Source organism: Capricornis sumatraensis, chromosome 16 (genome assembly GCF_032405125.1).
Source record: "Capricornis sumatraensis isolate serow.1 chromosome 16, serow.2, whole genome shotgun sequence".
Taxonomy (NCBI): Eukaryota; Metazoa; Chordata; class Mammalia; order Artiodactyla; family Bovidae; genus Capricornis; species Capricornis sumatraensis.
The window spans coordinates 3,642,240-3,664,392 of NC_091084.1; positions in this window are offsets into that span (position 1 = coordinate 3,642,240).

Consider the following 22,153-nt stretch of genomic DNA (forward strand, 5'->3'; position numbering starts at 1 on the left):
ATTTTTATGTAGTCAATTTACAGTAGTGTTTGAGTATATAAAAATTTACTATTATTAGGAGAAAGGGCTTCCCTGGTAGCTCAGCTGGTAAAGCATCTGCCTCAGTGCAGGAGACCCTGGTTTGATTCCCTAGGTCAGGAAGATCCCCTGGAGAAGGGAGTGTCTACCCACTCCAGTATTCTTGCCTGGAGAATCCCATGGACAGAGGAGCCTGGCCGGCTAGACTGTTTCACTCTCAACCCCACCTGGGAGAACACTCTGGAGAACACGCTGAAGAATTCCTAGTATGAAACACTCTTTCTTCACTACTATCCGTTCCTGATGCAGCATGTGAATTTTCTGGCTGAAGCACAGTGGGTGCTTGGATCTCCTTCCCAAGAGCTCATCTGCTAGAACACCTAAGTTCATAATTCCTTGTATGATTATTTCAACTCAACACACAGAGAACAACCAGGTCACTCCACTTCCATCATCCAAGGTTGTTTGACTCAAGTGTATATTTTCAGTGCTGAGACACTACAAGGAAACATGCGGGGTGTCAAACTGGCATTGGGCTCTGCTAGCAAGAAGTCTGCTCTCCTGTGAAAGCAAGAATGTGTCATTCTTAAACCCACTTAGGGAAACATTTTGGGTGTTTGAGAAAACACTTTGGGTAGTAGTGATGATCCCTCACTACCATAAATATTGGTCACCTGGCCATGACTTTTCTGAAGAAATGCTGTGCTTTCATCTCCTTACTAGGAGCTCTACCCGCAGAACACCTAGGTTCATAACCCATTGTAGGGTTATGCCACTCACGACACAAAGATGAACCAGTGCACACCACTGTCTTTGTGGAAAGGTTCAGTGTGTTCCAAGTGAGTAGTTTCATTTGGGACAGTGCCAGGAAATACGCTGGTTTTGTGAACTTGCCATTTATGGACTGTTGGCACAAACAGTGTGCTCACCCTGTAAATGCAAGAACGTTTCACTCTGAAGCCTCTTACAAAAACACTTTGATTCTCAGTTCACAACCATCAATGTTTAGTGCAAGCAAGTAGTATTTCTAAAGTAAAATTTGCCTGACTGGCCTTACTACCAGCTCTGCTTATTGAACACCTAGGCTCCTACTGTGTCGTATGGGTTGGCCACTTACCACATAGAGAAGAGTTCACATAATTTTCTAAATGCAAAGGTTCGGTTTGTACTAACTGTTCATTTCCAGTGCTTCAAGACAGCAGAGGAGTATGCGGGGTATGCCTCAGCCATTTAGGTTCAGCAGGCAAACGCTGTTTTCTCACACTTTGCAAGCTAATACTGTTTCACTCTCAAACCCCCCTGGGGAAGGAACTTGGGTGCTGACTTTCTCTTCACTACAGGCAGTTAATGCAAGGAGGTGACACTACTAAAGGACACAATGTGCTTCGATCTCCATAGTAGGAATTCATCTCATAGAACTCTGACATTCATAATGCGTTTATTTTTCTGCCATGCCCGACACAGAGAACATCAGTTGGACTGCTTCTTTTGTAGAAAGGTTCAGTTTGTCCAAAGTTTGTATTTTCAAGGCTGAGACATTGTTGGGCAGTATGATGGGTGTGAATCTGCCATTTGAGTTCTGCTGGCCAAAACACTGCTCTCACCCTGTGAATGCTGGACTGTGCTGTCAAAACCACCTAGGAAAATACTTTGGGTGCTGATTTCATCTCCAGTCAATTTTTATCACCTGCAAGTTGCTTTTCTGAAGAGACACTGTGCTTGGATCTCCTTACTGAATTCTCATCACCAAGAACAAGCTAGATTCAAAGTGTAATATATGGTTAAGGCTGTCACTGCACAGAGAACAATCAGTTGATACCACTTCCTTCGTGGAAATGTTCAATTTGCTCTGAATGAGTCCTTTCAACTCTGGGACACTTTCAGGAAATATTCTGGGTATAAACTTGCCAGTAGTGGACTGTTGGCAAAACAGTGTGTTCATCCTACAAATAATAGAAGGTTTCACCCTGAGTCCACTTACAAAAACACCTTGGGTGCTGATTTTCACTTCACTATCATCAATTTCTAATGCATGCAAGTTACTTTGTTGAAGGAAAAACTGTGCCTGCATCTCCTTACTCTGCTCTGCTTATAGAACACTTGTATAAAGGTTACTTTTACTCTGCTCTGCTTATAGAATACTTGTATAAAGGTTATGCCACTAAACATCCAGTGAAAAACCAGTTCACACCAGTTCATTTGTGGGAAAGTTTTGGTTTGACCCAAGTGTATATTTTCTGTGATGGGACATTGCAGGTATATATTCTCAGTGTGAACCTGCCAAATGGGGTCTGCTAGCAAAAACACTGATCGAATTCTGTGAAAGCTCATGTGGCATTCTCAAAACCCACTGATGAAAACACTTTGGGTACTGATTCTCCCTTCATTCAAGTCAATTTTTCGTTGCCATCAAGTGACTCCTATGAAGAAATACCATGCTTTGATTGCTTTAATATAGGGCCTTCTCATAGAAGACCCAGGTTCATAATGCCTAGTATGGTTAGGAAGCTCATCACATAGATATCAGCCAGTACACCCCACTTCCATATCAAAAGGTTGTTTGACTCAAGTATGTATTCTCAGTGCTGAGACACTGCAAAGAAACATGCTGGATGTGAACCTGGCAATTGGGGTTTGCTAGCAAAAACTCTGCTCTCATCGTGTGAAAGCAAGATGTGTCATTCTCAAACCCACTGAGGAAAACAATTTGGGTGTTTGAGAAGAACACTTTGGGTGCTGATTCTGTCTTCACAACCATCAACTTTTCTGGCCAATGCATGCCTTTTCTGAAGAAACACTGTACTTGGATCTCCTTACTAGGAGGTCTGCCCATAGAACACCTAGGTTCATATGCGTTGTAGGCATATGCGAATCACGACACGGAGATCAACCACTTCACACCACTTCCCTCTTGGAAAGGTTCAGTTTGTTCAGAGTGAATACTTCCAACTCTGGGACACTTTCAGGAAATAGGCTGGGTGTGTGCTTACCAGTTGTGGACTGCTGGCAAAATAGTGTGTTCACTCTATATATTCTAGAAGGTTTCACCCTGAAGCCACTTACAAAAACACTTTGGGTGCTGATTTTCACTTCACTACTGTCAATTTTTAGTGCAAGCAAGTTAAGTTGCTGAAGGAAAAACTGCCTGTGTCTCCTTACTACAAACTCTGCTTATAGAACATCTTGTATGGTTATGCCACTAAATACCCAGTGAAGAACCAGTTCACACCACTTCCTTCATGGAATGGTTGGGTTTGACACAAGTGTCTGTTTTCAGTGCTGGGACGTTGCTTGGATTTACTCTTGGTGTGAACCTGCCAATTGGAGTCTGCTAGCAAAAACACTGCTTGAATACAGTGAAAACTCGAATGTAACATTTTAAAAACCCACCGAGGAAAACACTTTGCATGCTGATTCTCCCTTCACTCTGGTCGATTTTTTGTCACTATCGAGAGACTATTCTGACGAAACACCTTACTAAGAGCTCGTCTCATAGAACACCTAGGTTCATAATGGCTTGTTTTGTTACACAACTTCACACACAGAGAACAATCAGTTCACACCATTTCCACTATCAGAAGGTTGTTTGACTCAAGTGTGTATTTTCAGTGCTGAGAGACTGTAAGGAAACATGATGTGTGTGGACATGACAATTGGGGTCTACTAGCCAAAACTGCTCTCATCCTGTGAAAGCAAGAATGTGTCATTCTCAAATCCACCTGAGAAAAAGCTTTCAGTGCTTGAATAAACACTTTCACTACCATCAATTTTGGTCGTTAGCTCTTGACTTTTCTGAAGAAATACTCTATATGGATCTCCTTACTAGGACCTCTTCCCATGGAACACCAAGGTTCATAGAATATTCTAGGGCTATGCCACACATGACACAGAGATCAGCCAGTTCACACCACTTCCTTTGTGGAAAGGTTCAGTTTGTTCCGGGTGAGTAGTTTCATGTTTGGGACACTGCAAGGAAATATGCCAGTGTGAACTTGCCAGTTGTAGAAGCCTAAGCATAAACAGTGTACTTACCCTGTAAATCCTGGAATGTTTCACTATGAAGCCACTTACAAAAACACTTTGAAAGGAAAATCTACCTGACTCTCCTTACTACCAGCTCTTCTTATAGAACACGTAGGTTCCTACTCTGTCATATGGGTTTGCCACTCACTACATAGAGAACATTTCACATAGCTTTCTAAATGTAAAGGTTCAGTCTGTACCAAATGTATATTTCTAGTGCTGTGAGACTGCAGAGGAGCATGAGGGGTCTGACTCAGCCATTTATAGTCAGCAGGCAAAAACTGTTTTCTCCCCCTTTGAAAGCCAGAGTGTTTCACTCTCAAACCCTCCTAGGAAAAGAGCTTGAGTGCTTGTTTTCCTTGGGTAATTGACTTCACTACAGTCCATAAGTGCAAGGAAGTAACTCTACTAAAAGAAACAATGCTCTTGGATATCCACACTAGGAGCTCAATCATAGAACACCAACATTGTTAATGTGTTTATACCACGCACCACACAGAGAGAAATCAGTTCAACCATTATGGAAAGCTTCAGTTAATGCTAAGTGTGTATTTTCAGGGCTGGGACACAGCAGGGAGGTATGATGGGTGTGAACATGCCATTTGAGTTCTGCTGACAAAAGCATTGCTCTCACCCTGTGAAATCTAGACTGTTTCACTCTCAAACCCACCCGGGAAAGCATTTAGGGTTCTGATTCTTTCTTCACTACAGTCAATTCCTGGTGCAAGCAAGTGAATTTTCTGACTGAAACACGGTGCTCAGATCTCCTTCCTAACAACTCATCTAGAATGACTATAATTCCTTGTATGGTTATGCAGCTCAACCCACAGAGAACAACCAGGTCACTCCACTTTCATTGTCAAGAGGTTGTTTGACTCAAGTGAGTATTTTCAGTGCAAAGACACTGCAGGGAAATATGCTGAGTGTGAAACTGGCAATTATGCTCTGCTAGGAGAAGGCAATGGCACCCCACTCCAGTACTCTTGCCTGGAAAATCCCATGGACAGAGGAGCCTGGAAGGCTGCAGTCTATGGGGTCGCTGAGGGTCAGATACGACTGAGCGACTTCACTTTCACTTTTCACTTTCATGCATTGGAGAAGGAAATGGCAACCCACTCCAGCGTTCTTGCCTGGAGAATCCCAGGGACGGGGGAGCCTGGTGTGCTGCCGTCTATGGGGTCGTACAGAGTCGGACATGAGTGAAGTGACTTAGCAGCAGCAGCAGCAAAAACTCTGCTCTTGTCCTGTGAAAGCAAGAATGTGTCATTCTCAAACCCACCTAGGAAAATACTTTCAGTGTTTGAGAAAACACTGAAACTAGCAAAAACTAGTTTGGGTGCTGATTCTCTCTTCACTACCATCAATGTTGGCAGCTTACTTATGACTTTTCTGAAATAACACTGTGCTTGGATCTCCTTATCTGGAGCTCTGCCCATAGAACACCTAGGTTCATAATATCTTCTAGGTGTAGGCCACTCACAATAAGAGATCAACCAGTTCACACCACTTCCTTCATGGAAATGTTTCAGTTGGTTCCGAGTAAGTTCTTCCAACTCTGGTACAGTGTCAGGTTTTAATATGCTGGGTGTGAACTTGCCAGTTGTGGAATGCTGGCCAAACAGTTTGCTCACCCGTTAAATCCTAGGATGTTTCACTCTGGAGCCACCTACAAAAACACTTTTGGTTCTGATTTTCACTTCACTACCATCCATTTTTAAGGCAAGCAAGTTACTTTTCTGAAGGAAAACCTGCACCTGAGTCTCCTTCTTAAGAGCTCTGCTTATAGAATGCCTAGGTTCACACTGTGTCATATGGGTTTGCCACTCACCCCCAGAGAACAGTGCACACATCATTCTACATGCAAAGGTTTGGTTTGTCCCAACTGTGCATTTCTAGTGCTAGGAAACAGCAGAGAAACATGCTGGGTGTGTATCAACTGTTTATATTCAGTGGGCAAAAACATTTTTCTCACCCTTTGAAAGCTAGAATGTTTCACTCTCAAAGCCAGCTAGGAAAACACCTTGGGTGCTGATTTTCTCTTCACTACAGTCAGTTGATGCAAGGAAGTGACACTACTAAAGGAAACAATGTGCTTGGATCTCCATCTTAGTGCTCATTTCATAGAACACCAACATTCATAATGCATTGATTTTTCTGCCACAGCACACAGAGAACAGCCAGTTCAACCACTTTCTTCATGGAAAGGTTCAGTTTGTCCCAAGTGTGTATTTTCAAGGCTGGGACACTGCAGGGAAATAGGACAGGTGTGAACCTGACATTTGAGTTATGCTGGCAAAACCATTGCTCTCACCCCATGAAAGTTAGAGTGTGTCACTGTCAAACCCACCTAGGAAAATAGGAAAACACTTTGGGTGCTGATTCTGTCCTCACTCCCATCATTTTTTTATCGCCAGGTAGTGGCTTTTCTGAAGAAACACTCTGCTTGGATCTCCTGACTGGGGTCTTATCTCCTAGAACAACCTGGGCTCAAGATGCATTGTATGGTTATGGCAGTCACCATACAGAGAACAAGGAGATCACACCACTTCCTTCATGGAAAGGTTCTGTTAGTTCCTAGTGCGTAATCTCAGTTCTGGGACCCTGCAAGGAAATTTGCTGAGGATGAATTTGCCAAATGGGGACAGATAGCAAAACAGTGTGTTCAACTCATGAAAGCAAAAATGTTTCACTTTCAAACCAAGCTAGGAAGAGTCTTTGGTGCCTATTCTCTGTTCACTACAGTCAGTTCTTGGATCAAGCAATTGAGTTTTCTGAATGAAACACTGTCCTTGGATCTCCTTCCTAAGAGCTCATCTCCTAGAACACCTAGGCTTATAATGCCTTGTATGGTTATGCCACTCCACACACAGCAAACAACCAGTTCACACCACTTCCTTCGTGGAATGTTTTGGTTTGACCCAAGTGTGTATTTTCAGTTCTGGAATATTGCAGGGAATTACTCTCGATGTGAACCTGCCAGTTGGGGTCTGCTATCAAAATCACTTCTCAAATCTGACATTCTCAAAACCCACCAAAGAAAACACGTTGGGTGCTGATTCTCCCATCACTCCAGTCAATTTTTGTCACTATCAAGTATTCTGAAGAAACACCATGCTTGGATCACCTTACTAGGAGCTCATGTCATAGAACACCTCGGGTCATAATGCCTTGTTTGGTTATGAAATTCAACATGCTTAGAAAAACCACTTCACTCCAGTTCCATCGTCAAAAAGTTGTTTAACTCAAATGTGTATTTTCAGTGTTGAGACACTCCAAGGAAGCATATTGGGTGTGAACCTGGCAATTGGGGTCTGCTAGCACAAACTCAGCTCTCATCCTGTGAAAGATAGAATGTGTCATTCTCAAACCCACCTGGAATAACAATTTCGGTGTTTGGGAAAACACTTTGGATGCTGATTCTCTCTTCACTATCGTCAATTTTTGTCACCAGCTTGAGACTCTTCTAAACAAACATTATGCTTGGATCTCCTTACTAGGAGCTCTGCCCATAGGTTCATAATGTGTTCTAGGGCTAGGCCACTCACAACACAGAGATCAACCAGTTGACACCACTTCCTTCGTGGAAAGGTTCAATTTGTTCAGAGTGAGTTCTTTCAGTTTTGGTACACTGCAAGGAAATATGCTGGGTGTGAATTTGCTAGTTGTGGACTCCTGTGCTCACCTTGTAAAACCCAGAATGTTTCACTCTGAAGCCACTTACCAAAGCAGTTTGATTCCCACTTCACTAGTGTCAATTTTTAGTGCAAGCAAGTTACTTTTCTGAAGGAAAATCTGCCTAATTTGCTTTACTAAGAGCTCTGCTTACACAACACCTAGATTCATACTGTGTCATATAGGTTTGCCACTTTCCACACAGAGAACAGTTCACACAATTTTTTAAATGCAAAGTTTTGATTTGTCCCAACTGTGCATTTCTAGTGCCGAGACACAGCAGAGATATATGCTGGGTGTGAATTGGCCATTTACATTCAGCAGGTAAAAACACTTTTCTCACCTTTTGAAAGCCTAGGATGTTTCATTCTCAAAGCAACCTAGGAAAACAGCTCGGGTGCTGACTTTCTCTTTACTACAGTCAACTGGTGCAAGGAAGTGACACTATTAAAGAACACAATGTGCTTGGATCTCCATCCTAGGAGCTCATCTCATAGAACACCAACTTTTATAATGTGTTTATTTTTATGTCAGGCACACACAGAGAACAGTCAGTTCAACTGCTTCCTTGTGGAAATGTCCAGTTTGTCCCAAGTCTGTATTTTCAAGGTTGGGACACTGCACGGAAGTATGAACCTGCCGTCTGAGTTCTGCTGGCAGGAACACTGCTCTCACCCTGTGAAAGCTAGGCTGTTCCACTCTCCAATCCATATAGGAAAACAGTTTGGGTGCTGATTCTATCTTGACTACAGTCACCAGCAAGTGGCTTTTCTGAAGAATCACTGTGCTTGGATCCCCTTCCTAAGAGCTCATCTCCTAGAACACTGAGTCTCATGATGCTTTATATGGTTATGCAGCTCAACAGAGAACAACCAGTTCACCCCACTTGCTGTGTCAAAAGGTTATTGACTCAAGTGTGTAATTTCAGTACTGAGACACTGCAAGGAAACATGCTACATATGAACCTGGGATTTGGGGTCTTCTAGCAAATCCTGTTCTCATCCTATGAAAGCAAGAATATGTCTTTCTCAAACCCACCTAGGAAAGCACTTTGGGTGTTTGGAAAACATTTTGGGTGCTGATTCTCTCTTCATTGCCATCAATTTTGGCAGTAGCTCATGACTTTTCTGAAGAAACTCTGTGCTTTGATCTCCTTACTGTTATCTCATGACCTAGAGAAACCAAGGTTCAAAATGCATTGTATGGTTATGGCAGTACCACACAGAGAACAACCAGTTTGCACCACTTCCTTCATGGAAAGCTTCTGTCCTCCATGGAACGCTTTGTTCTAAGCTTCTGTCCTTCATGGAAAGGTTCAGTTTGTCCCAAGTGTGTAGTTTCAGGGCTGGACACTGCAAGGAAATATGCTGGTTGTGATCCTGCTAATTGGGGACTTATGGCAAAAAGAGTATGCTCATCCTTTAAAGGTAGTATGTTTCATTGTCACATTCACCTAGGACCGATTTAGGAAAACACTAGTTTTGAACTGGCCATTTTTGGCCAGAGGGCTAAAACAGTTTTCTCCCCTTTGAATGGTAGGAAGTTTCACTCTCAAACCCACCCTGGAAAACATTTTGGGTGATGATTCTCTCTTCATTACACTCCATTTTTGACACAAGCAAGTGGCTTTTCTAAAGGAAACACTGTGCATGTATCTCAATAATAGGAGCTCATCTCCTTGAACAGCTAGGTTCACATTACATTGCATGGATATGCCACTCAACACAGAGAACAACCAGTTCCCACCACTTCCTTCATGGAAATGTTCAGTTTGTCTCAAGTGTGTATTTTCAGTTCTGAGACACTGCAGGGAAATATCCTGTGTGTGAACCAGCCAATTGGGTCTGCTTACAAAAACAGTGTTCTCACCCTCTGATAGCTAGAATGTTTCACCCTCAAACCCGCCTAGAAAAACACTTTGGGTACTGGTTCTCTCCTCACCAGTTAATTGTTGGCACAAGCAAGTGACACTTCTGATGGAAACACTGTGCTGGGATCTCCTTACTAGGAGCTCATCTCCTAGAACACCTATGTTCATAATGTATTGCATGGGTATGCCAGTCAACACACACAGAACAAGCCCATCATACCACTTCCTTGTAGAAAGTTCAGTTTGTTCCAAGTGTGTATTTTCATTTCTGGGATACTGCAGAGATATATGCTGGTTGTCAACTTGCCAACTGGGGACTGTTTACAAAAACAGTGTGCTCACCCTGTGAAAGCTATAATGTTTCATTTGCAAACCCACCTATGAAGATGCTTTGGGTGCTGATTTTCCCTCACGACAGTCAATTCTTTGCACAAGCAGGTAACTTTTCTTAAGGAAACACTGTGCTTGGAGCGCAACACTAACAGCTCATCTCCTACAACACCTAGGTTCATAAGGCCACTCACCACACAGAGAACAACCAGTTCACATCACTTCTTTCATGGAAAGTTTTGTTCCAAATGTGTATTTTCAGTTCTGGGACACTGCAGGAAACATGGTGGATGTGAACCTGCCAATTGGGGTCTGCTAACAAAAACACTGGAAATTTCTGGTTCTTGGGTGGAGCTTGGCTTCAGTGTAGCTATGGAGACTTGGGTGGACTATCGTCTATTAATGTGTCCTGTGGTCAGGAGCTCTATGATGATCCAAAATCCTGAAGTTGAGTCCCCTGGCTCTGGGTTTCGGTCACAACCTCTTACAATAGTATCAACACATCTCCATCCACACAGCACAGTATATAGAAGCCCTAGGTCAATAATGAAACAACTCTTCACAGCCAGGAATACCCAAAGAGATTCACAAAGTTATATAGAGAATCGAAGAGGAAGGAAGGAGAAAGAGATGACCAAGAGGAGAGAAGAGAGAGTCAAAAATGAAGAGAGCAATCAAGCCAGTAATCAAATCCATAAGTAAAAATGGGTACTAAAAATTAGCCTCTTAAAGATACAAAATTAATAACAACAGATCAAAAAACAAAAATTAAAAACCTAGAAAAAATTAGACTCTCAAAATGACAATGTTAAAAAAGACAAAATAGAGCACACAAATTTAAAAATATGGAACTTATTCAAAAAATAACTTTTTTTTCTTTTTTTTAGAAAGGTAAAAGTAGGGTATTAAAAAAAAGTTAAAGGAGTAATAAAGAACCATATTAGAACAGTTTGAAGGAAAAAAGAAAGTGAGAAGGGGAGGGAAGGAGAAAAAAGGGAGGAAAAACAAAATAAAAAAAGAAAGAAAGAATAACATTTTAAAAAATTAAAAATAATATGGTAAAATAATATGGTAGTAGTGAGGTGGATGTTCATGTGATTCCTCCGTTTTCCTTCTCCAGTCGAGTTGCCTACTCAGAAATTCTTCCAATATACCTAGGAATGTCTCTGGAGCTCTTGTTAGTGTAGATTCAGTCCATTGTTCTGGCTTGTACTTGTTCTCAAAGTCTACAGGTGCCCCTCAAATGTACAGTCTCAGCTTAACTGCAGGAGTTTAATCTGTTGCACCTGCCACCTCTGGGGCGATTCCTCCTTTTTTATTTTTATTTTTTGCTTAGGTTGGCCTCCTCTGCTTGCAAGTCTGTCTTCAGTGTTTGATTTCCACCCTTACATGACGGGGTGAAAGTGGTCACTTATTCAGGCTCACCTGCTCAGTTGTACTGTGGAGAGGGAGGGACACTGCAAACAAATACTACTGGTGTGTGGAGGGAGCTCTCACAGTTGATATACCACAGGGGAGTCTAAGTCACCTGGGCTCCCAGGTGCCCTGTGAGGGCACAGTCCATGGCATTTTCTTAGTTGCTTTTGGGTTTTTGTCAGTCTTTTCCTTCTCTTGTGTTTCCTGCCTATAGAAGTCACTTTAACATTTGTTGTAAAGCTAGTTTGGTGGCGCTAAGTTCTCTTAACTTTTGCTTGTCTGTATACCTTTTGATTTCTCTATAAATTTTGATTGAGACCCTTGCCAGGTAGAGTAATATTGGTTGTAGATTTTTCCCTTTCAGTAATTTAAATATATCCTGCCATTCCCTTCTGGCCTGAAGAATTTCTGCCGAAAGATTAGCTGTTAAACTTTTGGGGTTTCCTTAGTATGTTACTTATTGCTTTTCCTTTGCTGCTTTTAATATTCTTTTTTGTGTGTTTAGTCTTTGTTAGTATAATTATTATGTGTCTCAGGATGTTTCTTCTCGGGTTTGCCTTGTATGGGTCTCTCTCTGCTTCTTGAACTCGATTGACTATTTCCTATCCCATGCTGGAGAATTTTTTGACTATATCGCTTCAGAAATATTCTCAGACCTTTTCTTTTTCTCTTCTTCTTCTGGAACCCCTACGATTTGAATGTTAGTGCATTTAATATTGTTTCACAGGTCTCTGAGACTATCCTCAATTCTTTACATTTTTTTCCCTTTTTCTGCTCTTCAGTAGTTATTTCCACCATTGTATCTTCCAGCTCACTAAATCCTTCATCTGCCTCAGTTATTCTGCTATCAATTCATTCTAAAGTACTTTAATTTCAAAATTAAGTAATTTCAATACTTAATTTTAAAATTAAGTATTAATTTTTAATACTTAAAAATATTTTTAAGTATTTAAAATTTTTACTTTCTAAAGTATTTTTATTTTTAATTGTGTCATTCATTTCTGTTTGTTTATTCTTTATTTCTTCTAGGTCCTTGTTACATGTGTTAATTTATCCTTTCATTTTCTCCATTCTATTTTCAAAGTTTTGGATGATCTTTTCTAACATTACTCTGCTTTTTGGTAGTTTGCCTATTTCCTCTTCGTTTATTTGGCCTTGTGAGTTTCTAATTTGTACCTTAATTTTCATAATATTTTTCTGTCCTTTCATTTTTTTTCTAACTTACAGTTCTTGAGGTCTCTTTTCCTAGGCTTTAGGGTCATATTCCTTCTTCATTTTGGTTTCTGTCCTTGGTGGGTTAGGTTGGTTCAGTGGTTTGTGTAGGATTTGTATTGGGAGGGACTTGTGCCTGCATTCTGGTAGGAAAAGGTGAAATTTTTTTTTTCCCCCTCAGATAAGCAGGGCTGTGTGATGAAGTATGTTTTGAACTGTCCGTGGGAACCCTGTGGGCTGATGATTAGGTTTGTGTTTTCGTCTTGCTTCTCTTTTATGTGAGGCATCTTACACTGTCTACTCCCAGCAGCTGCATGATGCTGGGTCTTGTAAACTTGTGGAGGCCTTCATGGGAGTTCTCACTGATTAATAAAGGTCCATCTAGTCAAGGCTATGGTTTTTCCAGTGGTCATATATGGATGTGAGAGTTGGACTGTGAAGAAAGTTGAGCACTGAAGAATTGATGCTTTTGAACTGTGGTGTTGGAGAAGACTCTTGAGAGTCCCTTGGACTGCAAGGAGATCCAATCAGTCCATTCTGATGGAGATCACCCTGGGATTTCTTTGGAGGGAATGATGCTAAAGCTGAAACTCCAGTACTTTGGCCATCTCATGTGAAGAGTTGACTCACTGGAAAGGACTCTGATGCTGGGAGGGATTGGGGGCAGGAGAAGAAGGGGACGACAGAGGATGAGATGGCTGGATGGCATCACTCACTTGATGGATGTGAGTCTGAGTGAACTCCAGGAGTTGGTGATGGACAGGGAGGCCTGGCATGCTGCGTTTCATGGGGTCACAAAAAGTCGGACACGACTGAGCAACTGAACTTTACTGAACTGAGGGTTAGGAGTTCTCTGTCAGTCTAGGGTCTTGGGTCCAGGACCCAATCCAAAGACTCAGGGCTGATCGCTGGCTGGGGAACTGTGATTCTACAAGTCATTTGTTATGTCATTAAAGGGAGTTAAAATAAACATACAAAAACAAGAAATAAAGATGAACCCCAGGCAAATGGTAAATACAAAATCAGAAAAATAACAAAAAATAATGGAATTCACATACACTCAGGTACATACACACAAACAAAACCAAAGTAGTACAAAGAAAAAGTACAAAAGCATGATCTGGCAAGCAAAGAATACTAAAAATGATATTGAAGAAAAAAAAATAACTAAAACACAAACTGGAAAACAAAATCAAGCAGAGTGCCAACTGGGGAATAAAGCAAAAAAAACAAAAACCAAACCAAAACAAAACAAAACAAAAAACAAGAAACCCCCCACCCCCCGCCAAAACTAACAAACATGGTGAAAAAAAAGAAAGAAAGAGAATGAAAGAAAGGAAAAGTAGAAAAGCAAAGTTAAATAGAATTATATTTAAAAGATTTATATATATTAAAAAATTACTACAGCAGGAAAAGAACAGTAATGAATAAAACCAAAATATATATATATTTTTTAAATTTAAGAAAAGAAAAAATATCCCCAGAGAACCACAAAAAGCCAGTGTAGTGGTAGAAGTGACATCTTATCGTGAATGATGTTGGATTTGTGATCTCTGAAGAAGATTCAGTTTGGGGACTGGGCACCAGGCTTAATCACTCAGAGCTTTTGTGCAATAAAACTCAGAAATTTTACTATAGTCAAAGAGGACAGAGAAAGCTTCTCCCACAGACATCAGAACGCAGATGGAGACTGTCCCGCATGCTAGTATGGTCAAGGCCTTATATCTTTTTAACATACCCACTCCAACAGTGGAAGTGGCAAATAGATTCAAGGGATTAGATCTGACAGACAGAGTGCCTGATGAACTATGGACGGAGGTTCATGACATTGTACAGGAGGCAGTGATCGAGATCATCCCCAAGAAAAAGAAATGCAAAAAGGCAAAATGGCTGTCTGAGGAGGCCTTTCAAACAGCTGAGAAAAGAAGAGAAGTGAAAGGCAAAGGAGAAAAGGAAAGATATACTCATCTGAATACAGAGTTTCAAAGAATAGCAAGAAGAGATAAGAAAGCCTTCCTTAGTGATCAATGCAAAGAAATAGAGTAAAACAATAGAATGGGAAAGATTAGAGATTTCTTCAGGAAAATTAGAGATACAAAGGGAAAATTTCATGCAAAGATGTTCGTAATAAAGAACCTAATAGAAGCAGAAGACGTTTAAAAAAGGTGGCAAGAATACACAGAAGAACAGTACAAAAAAGATCTTCATGACCAAGATAACCACGATGGTGTGATCACTCACCTGGAGCCAGACACCCTGGAATGCAAAGTCAAGTGGGCCTCAGGAAGCATCACTACGAATAAAGCTAGTGGATGTGATGAAATTCCAGTTGAGCTATTTGAAATCCTAAAAGATGATGCTGTGAAAGTGCTTCACTCAATATGCCAGCAAATTTGGAAAACTCGGCAGTGGCCACAGGACTGGAAAAGGTCAGTTTTCATTCCAATCCTTAAGAAAAGCAATGTCAAAGACTGTTCAAACTATGCACAATTGCATTCATCTCACACACTAGCAAAGTAAAGCTCAAAATTTTCCAAGTTAGGCTTCAACAGTACATAAATGCTGAACTTCCTGATATTCAAGCTGGCTTTAGAAAAGGCAGAGGAACCAGAAATCAAATTACCAACATCTACTGGATCATAGAAAAAGCTAGAGAGTTCCAGAAAAGCATCTACTTCTCCTTTATTGACTACACCAAAGCCTTTGACTGCATGGATCATAAAAAACCATGGAAAATTCTTCAAGAGATGGGAATACCAGACCACCTTACGTGCCTTCTACGCAGGTCAAGAAGCAACAATTAGAACTGGTCGTGCCCACTGCTGCCTATACCCAGAATTACAGCCAACCTGGGAGAACACTCTCCCACTACATACCGGTGGCCCCCATGGCCCTAATACACACAACCTACTGCACCGAGCTTCCCCCGCTCAGGGACTGAGGGCATTGCTCCACCCAGTGATGCCACCGGCCAGTGGAGACCAGGGGACAACACCCACATGATGCATGGAACAACAGACTGGTTCCAAATCAGGAAAGGAGTACGTCAAGGCTGTATATTGTCACCTTGCTTATTTAACTTATATGCAAAGTATATCATGCAAAATGCCAGGTTGGATGAAGTACAAGTGGGAATCAAGATTGCCGGAAGAAATATCAATGACTCCAGGACACAAATGACACCACCGTTATGGAAGAAAGTGAAGAGGAACTAAAGAGCCTCTTGATGAAAGCGAAAGAGGAGAGTGAAAAAGTTGGCTTAAAACTCAACATACAGAAAACTAAGATCATGGCATCTGGTCCCACCAGTTCATGGAAAATAGATGGGGAAACAATGGAAACAGTGAGAGACTTTATTTTTTTGCACTCCAAAATCACTGCAGATGGTGACTGCAGCCATGAAATTAAAAAACACTTGCTACTTGGAAGAAAAGCTGTGACGAACCCAGACAGTATATTGTAAAGCAGAGACATTACTTTGCCAACAAGTCTGTCTAGTCAAAGCTATGGTTTTTCCACCAGTTATGTCTGGATGTGAGAGTTGGATGATAAAGAAAGCTGAGTACCAAAGGATTGATGCTTTGGAACTGTATTGTTGGAGAAGACTCTTGAAAGTCCCTTGGACTGCAAGGGGATCCAACCAGTCCATTCTAAAGGAAATCAGTCCTGAATATTCACTGGAAGAACTGATGCTGAAGCTAAAACTTCAATACTTTGGCCACCTGATGTGAAGAACTGATTCACCGAAAAAGACCCTGAAGCTGGGAAAGATTGAAGGCAGGAGGAGAAGGGGACAACAGAGGATGAGATGGTTGGATGGCATCACTGACTCAGTGGACATGAGTTTGAACAAGTTCCAGGAGTTGGTGATGGACAGGGAAACCTGGCATGGTGTAGTTCATGGTGTTGCAGAGTCGGACACAACTGATTGACTGTACTGAACTGAACTGAACTCCCACAACATACATATTAAATTAACAAGATTAGAACTAGCAATAGAAATGTCTTACCAGACCCACTGGTACAACATACATCTTAAGATAACAAGATCATCTAAGATTAGTCAGAATGTTCTTTTAAGAAGGACAAACATATCCTCAAGATACATTGTTCTTATAAAATCATTAGCACAGAGCTTAAGGAAAAACATATCCTTGAGCAAGATGAGTTGTTTTGTTGTGTAATCATTAGCTCTGAGTTTAAGGAAAGTTAGTCTTAAAAACTGTTGTCATAACAACTCAGAGTTTAAGAATAAACATGTTATATGACTAACACAAAGTAATGCAGAAAAAATGGTTGTCCTTTTCTCCTCCTTGAGAGTCCTAGACCCCTTTCTCCTTGAGGGCCCTGGACTCCTTATCAACCTACCTAAGAATTAACTCTCTCACAAGCATATGAAAGAAATAGAAAGTGTGATTAAAAAGAAGTTCTCAAAAGACTAAGTGGAGTTAATAGGAATAATAAAATCAACAACCACAGCAACAGGGGGAAAAGAAAAAGAATCCAGAACCAATAATAGAACAAATCAAAATAAAAGAATGATAAATATTTTTCTCAGATCTCAGCTATCAGTGTCCTTTTCTTCACTGTCACAGACCACCCGCGTCTCCTTAGGGATCCCTCCAGTACTGGAGTGGTCTCTGGACCTACTGTGGGAACAGCTCAGACTCTAGTCTTGTCCTACTGTTGGGTGTTCTTGCCTCCAATGTCCACAGTTGCCAGAGTTAGTGCGTTTCCTTTTGTGGGAACTCTCATTGTTCTTTCATAGACACAGTCTGCGTAGTCGAGTGTGTGGATTTAATCTGCAGCTTGTACGATTGGTGGGAAGGTATTTGCTCCTCCTCCTTAGCCCCACTGCCCCTGCATTTCTATTGTGTTTTTATCTTGAAAGGTTGTTGCTGAGCTGTGAAAAATGCTGGGATTCTTGGCCTCCAGAGTAGAAGAATTCAATCCGGGGCTAGTGCTGAGGCTTGATTGCTCGGAGCTTTTGTGTAATAAAGTTTTATAAAGTATAAAAGAGATAGAGAAAGCTTCTGACATAGACATCAGAAGTGGACAGAAAGAGTGCTTCCCTGCTAGTCTTTAGCCAGATGCTGGGGCTCGTGCATTGCAGGCAGATGCTTTACCATCTGAGCTACTAGAGAAGCCTTATATAGCTACTAGCATGCTGCTAATTGGAGAAAGGAAATGTCTCAAAACTCAGAGAATGGCACAAGTACCCTCACACGCAACATGCATTTTGAAATAACATTGGCACAAGGTGAGTGGTGTCCCATGCCATAAAATGGCTGACATGAATCTTGAAGAAAGGCAGGTTTCCAAGCAAATACTGTCTTATTAACATAGGTCAAGAGAACGTTTGTATGAGTAAAACATACTGGTTTGTCAAGTTGGTTCTGAGTCTTAGGCAGAACCAACTTGAAGACAGGGTCTAGGATAAATACATAGCTCATTAACATAGCTTAAGACAAACATTTCCATAAGAAAAATACATTGGTTAGCTCAAGGTTTGAGAAAAGTTAAGTTCAAGTGGAACTGGGTGTTGTCATGGCAACACATAATTTGAAACCTCTTTTTAAATTTCTATAGAGAAGGGGAAATAATCTAACACTTGTAGTTTATTTCCTCTGAAGGAGGAAAGGAACAGGCTGAGCTGACTTCATTTTGAAAAGGAAGGTTTCCCTGTCCATCTTACATTCCCAGTGAACTTTGGACTATGCGCCTGGAGGCCATAGAGATCACATACCTATGACAGAACAGACCTCCCAGCCTGATAGACACCAGATCCCATGCCAAGATTTCCCTTTGCCAGAAAGAATGTAATAATCCCCTGTGTAGTCAATCACCTTCATAATCTTTATAGCACCTATTGGTGTAGGTTACAAAGTATAACCAGCTGACCTTTCTGATTATGAATCATGGCTGTAACCTGATTGTATCTCCCTTTAACATTTTCCAGGCTAAGCTTAAGGAATTTGGGGATGTGGGCCTGAGCAGTACACTTAAGGTATATAAGGTGTTCACAGAAGTTGGCTGGGGTCCCTGGCTAAAGAGGAAACTCTGCCTCAGACCCACCTGTGTAATAAACTGCACTCCAGTATCCACACTGTCCTTCTGAGTGGGTTTGTTTCCTGGAGCATTTGGCTATAACACCTCCTGCCACTTAAGAGAGAGATAAAAAATCTCTGACACTTGCTGCCTATATCCCCCATTTGGAGAACCCTAGATTCCTGCCTGTTACCCTCTCAATCTCTATTCTACATGTGGGTTATCCACAGGAGTTTGCTCCTGAGGCTGCCCTGGAGGACTTGCCCAGTGAGGACTGAGTGTGGAGGTGGTGCAGATGTTTGGATTTCAGGGACCCTGGTGGTACCAAGTGTGCTGGATGCCAGCTGCCTCAGCTGCCTCAGCTATAGTACTATTAAGAGTCTTTTTCTAGCCTCTGACAGCTGGCATACTATTCATACTGTTCATGGGGTTCTCAAGGCAAGAATACTGAAGTGGTTTGCCATTCCCTTCTCCAGTAGACCACATTCTGTCAGACCTCTCCACCATGACCCGCCTGTATTGGGTGGCCCCGCATGACATGGCTTAGTTTCATTGAGTTAGACAAGGCTGTGGTCCGTGTGATCAGATTGGCTAGGTGTCTGTGATTGTGGTTTCAGTCTGTCTGCCCTCTGAAGTCTTCTCTCAGCACCTACCATCTTACTTGGGTTTGTCTCACCTTAGACGTAGGGTATCTCTTCACAGCTGCTCCAGTAAAGTGCAGCCGCTGCTTCTTACCTTGGACGTGGGGCAGCTCCTCTCGGCTGCGCTTCTATGCTGTCGCAGCTGCCGTGCTTCAACAACACCCAGTTGTGGATGGGACTGGGGATAGAAGCAAGGTTCAATGCTGTAAAGAGCAATATTGCATAGGAACCCAGAATGTTAGGTCCATGAATCAAGGCAAATGGGAAGTGGTCAAATAGAAGATGACAAGAGTGAACATCGACATTCTAGGAATCAGAGAACTAAGATGGACTGGAATGGGTGAATTTAACTCATACAACCATTATATCTACTACTGTGGGCAGGAATCCCTTAGAAGAAATGGAGTAGCCATCATAGTCAAGAAAAGAGTCTGAAATACAGTATTTGGATGCAATCTCAAAAACAACAGAATGATCTCTGTTTCTTTCCAAGGCAAACCATTCAATATCGCAGTAATCCACATCTATGCCCCAACCAGAAACGCTGAAGAAGCTGAAGTTGAACAGTTCTATGAAGACCTACAAGACCTTCTAGAACTAACACCCAAAAAAGATGTCCTTTTCATTATAAGGGACTTGAATGCAAAAGTAGGAAGTCAAGAAACTCCTGGAGTAACAGGCCAGTTTGGCCTTGGAGTACAGAATGAAGCAGGTCAAAGGCGAATAGAGTTTTGCCAAGAAAACTGGTCATAGCAAACACCCTCTTCCATCAACACAAGAGAAGACTCTACAGATGGACATCACCAGATGGTCAACACCGAAATCAGACTGATTATATTCTTTGCAGCCAAAGATGGAGAAGCTCTATACAGTCAACAAAATCAAGACTGGGAGCTGACTTGCTCAGATCATGAACTCCTTATTGCCAAATTCACACTTAAATTGAAGAAAGTGGAGAAAACCACGAGACCATTCAGGTATGACCTCAGTCAAATCCCTAAGGACTATACAGTGGAAGTGAGAAATAGATTTAAGGGACTAGATCTGACAGACAGAGTGCGTGAGGAACTATGGATGGAGGTTCGTGACATTGTAGAGGAGACAGAGATCAAGACCATCCCCAAGAAAAAGAAATGCAAAAAAGCAAAATGGCTGTCTGACAAGGCCTTACAAACAGCTGTGAAAAGAAGTGAAAAGCAAAGGAGAAATGGAAAGATATATCCATTTGAATGCAGAGTTCCAAAGAATAGCAAGAAGAGATAAGAAAGCCTTCCTCAGCAATCAATGCAAAGAAATAGAGGAAAATAATAGAATGGGAACACTAGAGATCTCCTCAGGAAAATTAGAGATACAAAGGGAACATTTCATGCAAAAATGGGCTCAATAAAGGACAGATGGTAGGGACCTAACAGAAGCAGAAGATATTAAGAAGAGGTGGAAAAAATACACAGAAAACTGTACAAAAAAGATCTTCACGACCCAGATAACCACGATGGTGGGATCACTCATGTAGAGCCAGACATCCTGGAATATGAAGGCAAGTGGGCCTGAGAAAGCATCACTACGAACAAAGTTATTGGAGGTGATGGAATTCCAGCTGAGCTATTTCAAATCCTGAAAGATGATGCTGTGAAAGTGCTGCACTCCATATGCCAGCAAATTTGGAAAGCTCAGCAGTGACCACAGGACTGGAAAAGGTCAGTTTTCATTCCAATCCCAAAGAAAGGCAATGCCAAAGAATGCTCAGACTACCACACAATTGCACTCTTGCACAATTGTACAATTGCCCAATCTCACACGCTAGTAAAGTAATGCTTAAAATTCTCCAAGCCAGGCTTCAGCAATACATGAACCATGAACTCCCAGATGTTCAAGCTGGATTTAGAAAAGACAGATGAACTAGAGATCAAATTGCCAACATCCACTGGATCATGGAAAAAGCAAGAGAGTTCCAGAAAAACATCTATTTCTGCTTTATTGACTATGCCAAAGTCTTTGACTGTGTGGATCACAAGAAATTGTGGAAAATTCTTCAAGAAATGGGAATACCAGACCACCTGACCTGCCTCTTGAGAAACCTGTATACAGGTCAGGAAGCAACAGTTAGAACTGGACATGGAACAACAGACTGGTTCATAATAGGAAAAGAAGTATGTCAAGGCTGTATATTGTCACCTTGCTCATTTAACTTATATGCAAAGTACATCATGAGAAACACTGGGCTGGAGGAAGCACAAACTGGAATCAAGACTGCCAGGAGAAATACCAGTAACCTCAGATATGCAGATGATACCACCCTTATGGCAGAAAGTGAAAAAGAACTAAAGGGCCTCTTGATGAAAGTGAAAGAGGAGAGTGAAAAAGTTGGCTTAAAGCTCAACATTCAGAAAACATAGATCATGGCATCCGGTCACATCACTTCATGTCAAACAGATGGGGAAACAGTGGAAACAGTGTCAGACTTTATTTTTCTGGACACCAAAATCACTGCAGATGGTGACTGCAGCCATGAAATTAAAAGACGCTTGCTCCTTGGAAGTAAAGCTCTGACCAACCTAGACAGCATATTAAAAAGCAGAGAAATTACTTTGTCAACAAAGGTCTGTCTAGTTAAGGCTATGGTTTTTCCAGTGGTCAGGTGTGGATTTGAGTTGTATTATAAAGAAAACTGAGCACCGGAGAATTGATGCTTTTGAACTGTGGTGTTGGAGAAGACTCTTGAGAGTCCCTTGGACTGCAAGGAGATCCAACCAGTCCATCCTAAAGTAGATCAGTCCTGGCTGTTCATTGGCAGGACTGAAGTTGAAGCTGAAACTCGAATACTTTGGCCACCTGATGTGGAGAGCTGACTGACTGGAAAAGACCCTGATGCTGGGAAAGATTGAAGGCAGGAAGAGAAGGGGACGAAAGAGGATGAGATGGT